Raw genomic sequence first — 4,874 nt, forward strand, 5'->3', positions numbered from 1 at the left:
GGAGTTGAATGTACGGAAGAGCTGACGGGGATGATGGGCATGGGTGTCAATAAGGGAGGAGAAATAATTTTGTCTGGCAGAGGAAAGGGCTGAGTTAAGGCAGGAAAGGATAAAGCTGAAGTGAACGAGGTTGTCATGGCACTTAGTACAGTGTTATGCACACAGTAACTGCTCAATAAATTGTTTGATTGAATGAATTGAATGAATGAATGAATGCATCCCCATTTCACAGAGGGGGAACTAAGGCCAGGAGAGGCTACTTGACTTGCCCAAAGTCCCACAGGAGGGCAGAGCCAGGCCTGAAACGTGTTTTCTGATGGTCAGTCTCAAGCTCTTTCCTCTAGGCCCTGCTGTCTCCATGGACCTTATGGCAAGGATGTAGATGGGAGTCAGGTTAGTAATAGTAGTAGTAGTAGCAGTAGTCATAGCAGCGACTACTGCTCCCTCTTGAAGTGGTGAACTGTGCTAAATGCTTGGAAAGTACAGAGTAAAGAAGGGGCATGATCCCTGCCCACAAGGAACTTCCACTCTAGTAGTTCACACAACAAAAAAGTGTCTGGATAGAGCATGCTGCAGTATTGGAACAACTGTGCACATGCATCTGGGGTCAGGATCAATCCATCTCTGGTATTTACTGAGCGCTTATTGTGTGCAGAGCACTGTACTGAATACTTGGGAGAGCATTCATTCGTTTATTCAATTGCATTTATTGAGCACTTACTGTGTGCAGAGCACTGTACTAAGTGCTTGGGAAGTACAAGTTGGCAACATATAGAGATGGTCCTTACCCAACAACGGGCTCACAGTCTAGAAGGGGGAGACAGACAACAAAACAAAACATGTAGAAAGGTGTCAAAATTGTCAGAACAAATAGAATTAAAGCTATATGCACATCATTAACAAAATAAATAGAATAGTAAACATGTACAAGTAAAATAAATAGAGTAATAAATCTGTACAAACATATATACAGGTGCTGTGGGGAGGGGAAGGAGTTAGGGTGGGGGGGTGGGAAGGAGGAGAGGAAAAAGGGGGCTCAATGTGGGAAGGCCTCCTGGAGGAGGTGAGCTCTTAGTAAGGCTTTGAAGAGAGGAAGAGAGCTAGCTTGGCGGATGTGTGGAGAGAGGGCATTCCAGGCCAGGGGGAGGATGTGGGCCAGGGGTCAATAGCGGGACAGGCAAGAACGAGGTACAGTGAGAAGGTAGAGGAGCAGAGGGTGCTGGCTGGGCTGTAGAAGGAGAGAAGGGAGGTGAGGTAGGAGGGGGCGAGGTGATGGAGAGCCTTGAAGTCGAGAGTACAGAGTACAGAGTACAGAGTACAATGTAACAGAGTTGGTAGATACGATTCCCACCCACAAGGACCTTACGGTCTAGCTGGGAAGACGGACATTAATATAAATTGCTGTTAGGGAAATGGGAGAATATAATGATATGTCCACAAGTACTAAGGGGCTGAGGGTGAGATGAATATCAAGTGCTTAAGGGGTACAGACCCAAGCACAACCTATCGGTAATGTGGGGTTCTTCAAGAATGTAGCCCCCACATTTTAAGAGAATGGGGTGCATATTAACATTTCTGGAGTGAAAGGGGCAGGCCTAGCTAAAAGCTGAAACGTAACCCGATTCCCCAGTCAATCAATCCATGGTATTTATTGAGCACATGCATTGTGCAGATCACTGTATTAAGTGCTTGGGAGAGTACAGTAGAGTACTTAGACATGATCCCTGGCCTCAAAGGTGGGGTGGGGGGGGGAACAGACACTAAAATAAACTACAGGTAGGAGGAAGTTTAAAAATATGAATATAAGTGCTTCCAAGACGGTAGGGAAGGATGAGCATCCAAGGGCATAGGTGATTGGGAAGTGCAAATATTTCATTCCACATATGCTGAGGAAAATCTCTTCAAACCAGCAGGTGTAATGTGAGGGTTGTGTGTTCTGGTAGAACCTCTCATTACAGAAAATGCAGTTGTGCAAAATCACTTCTTTCCATACCACTTCACGCTGAATCTAGACAAATCAAAGCCAAGCCATGGCTAATGATACTAAACTCTCCCCTTTACTTTTACTGTCCATTTAGGAGGGCGAGAAGGAAAATTGATCTCAGTGAGTCTTCCTAACATTCTCATTTAGTAGCACAGGAAGCTCTGACCTCACACCTCTGAGCAGATCTATAACTAGCTGCCCTACTGGGCTTTGAGCTAAGGAGAAGAAATAGTGTCAGGCACATGCTTGAATTCAAATTCAAATTCAAACTACATGGCTGAATTTGGTTACAGTTCAACCTACATGGTTGAATTGGAAAGACGAAAGGGGCCAGAGTTTTGTCCCAAACCTTAGAGAGACAGCAGGACCTAGTGGATAGAGCACAGGTCTGGAAGTCAGAAGGACCTGAGTTATAATCCCGGCTCCACGGCTTGTCTGCTGTGTGACCTTGAGCAAGTCACTTCACTTCTTTGGACCTCAGTTACCTCATCTGGAAAATGGGGATTAAGATTGTGAGCCTCATTGGGGACAGGGACTGTAACCAACCTGATTACCTTGTATCTACCCCAGAGCTTAGTACAGTGCCTGGCACATAGTAAGCTCTAAACAAATACCACAACTATTATTGTTATTATTATTATCATCATTATTATTATGGCTGTGCTATGATGGCAACTAGATATCCGCCTTTCCCACGGGTAGGCATAGGGCATGACCCTGGGCTGGTTTCAGACACTGGCCACCCTGAGGTGCAAATAAATGTGGCACCCCCTTCTGGGCCATATAATGTTGCGAGGAATCCCCCCTCTGACCTTACGTCTTGAGACAATCACTTGCCTTGCTTACCTCCTGGAGCTGGCCCTAGTTGGACGAGACATGTCCTCAGTGTGATTATGAAGGCTATGATTCCATGCAAGCCATTTCATCTGGACCCAGGTAATGAGCAGATCTTAATTAAAATGCCTGCTGGGACCCACTTTAACATAATCTATCGATATAATAGGATTTCAAGTCTGTGACAGAGTTTGAGTCTGATAAGAGGGGTAGATAGGGTGACGTTGGATCACTAATTTCACAAACTACAGACAGTATGAACATCTCAGTGGGAATATTTTTTTTTTAAGTGGGGGAAAAATAAAATCATGCCATTTTTCTCAGGTAGGGAAATGGCAGAGCGGAAGAGCAATTTCAACACTTTTCCATCCAACTGCCTCAGTTTTGCAGACTAGGTTCAAGAGCACAGAGAATAATAACATCAGTCAAATCCTACCCAACATTGGGATTTTCCCTCTAGATGTAAGCTTGTTGTGATCAGGGAACATGTCTACCAACTCTGCACACAGAAAGCACTCAATAAATACAATTGATTGATGGATTGATAGATTCTAGAATTTGCTAAGGGGACCAAAATATTGGAAGTAACTTCTATTTTAAAGGACATGCCAATTGAACATTAGCTACTACTCACATCCAATACCTGAAAGAATCAGATTGGCCTCAAAACAAAATCACATAGATGATAAAGTATTGGGTTAATTACAGAGGGCAGCATGGCCTAATGGGAAAGAGTATGGGACTGGAAGTCAGGAGACATGGGCAATGTCTTGGCAATGTAACTTTCATTCAGTTGTATTTATTGAGTGCTTACTGTGCGCAGAGCACTGTACTAAGTGCTTGGAAAGTACAATTTAGCAACAGAGACAGTCCCTACTGCTGTGTGCCCTGGGATAAATCATTTATCTTCTTTGTGCCTCAGTTTTCTCATCTGTAAAATGGGGATGAAAATCTCTTTTGATTTTATTTACACCCTCTTTAGTATATATAGTATCTATACTATACTACATATATGTATATTCTATACTATATATTCACACATCCACTTTATTTATTTTCCGCCTCTTTAGATGTAAATATTTTTGTTTTTGTCTCCCTGGTTAAAATGTAAGCTCCTTGTGGGCAGGGAATTTGTCAGATTTTTATTCTGTATTTCCCAAGTATCTTGAACAGTGCACCACCTCAATAAACGCTGCTGCTACTACTACTATTACTACGACTACTACTATTATCGCGAAGTTGTCTTATGCTGTAGAGTCATGTCCAACACATAGCAATGCCATAGACACATCTCTCCCAGAGTGCCCCACCTCCATCTGCAATCGTTCTGGTAGTGAATCCATAGAGTTTTCTGGGTAAAAATATGAAAACAGTTTACCACTGCCTCCTTCCGCGCAGTAAACCGGAGTCTCTGCCCTCGATTCTCTCCCATGCCGCTGCTGCCCAGCACAGGTGAGTTTTGACTTGTAGCAGATTGCCTTCCACTCGCTAGCCACTGCCCAAACTAGGATTGGAATAGGTATGCCTCTGCTTGACTCTCCCTCCCGTGGTTGAGACTGATGGAGTACTGGAAACTCTTCAGGTGCTACCCTGAGAAGGGCTACTGTGACTACTACTACTATTACTACTACTACTAGAATTACTACTACTACTGCTGCTACTACTACTGCTAGTTCTATCAATCAATGTTATTTATTGAGCACCTACTGTGTGCAGAACACTGTAGTAAGCCTTTGGGAGAGTACAATACAATATAACAGAGTTGGAACACATGATCCCTGCCCACAGTGAGCTACAGTATAGTCTACAGTCTACGACTACTACTACTGCTGCTGCTACTACTGCTAATACTACTACTACTAATGATAATAAGACTGGTACCTGCTAAGCACTTACTATATGCCAAGCGCTGTTCTAGTGCTAGGGTCGATACAAGGTAATCAGGTGGGACACAATCCCAGTCCCAAATGACACTCACAATCCTAGTAGGGGGAGAACAGATACTGAATTCCCATTTTACAGTTGAGGAAACTGAGGCCCAGAGATTCATTCAGTT

The 4,874-nt window shown here is 43.7% G+C and overlaps 1 non-coding gene across 1 annotated transcript; it reads right to left on the minus strand.

Moving 5' to 3' along the window:
- Positions 1–4,280: 4,280 nt before the first annotated feature.
- On the minus strand, positions 4,281–4,418 carry LOC119920621. Its single transcript, XR_005448351.1, has one exon. It is a non-coding gene; the product is annotated as a small nucleolar RNA SNORA7 (small nucleolar RNA).
- Between the last annotated feature and the right edge of the window lie 456 nt (positions 4,419–4,874).

Source organism: Tachyglossus aculeatus, chromosome X1, assembly GCF_015852505.1.
Source record: "Tachyglossus aculeatus isolate mTacAcu1 chromosome X1, mTacAcu1.pri, whole genome shotgun sequence".
Taxonomy (NCBI): domain Eukaryota; kingdom Metazoa; phylum Chordata; class Mammalia; order Monotremata; family Tachyglossidae; genus Tachyglossus; species Tachyglossus aculeatus.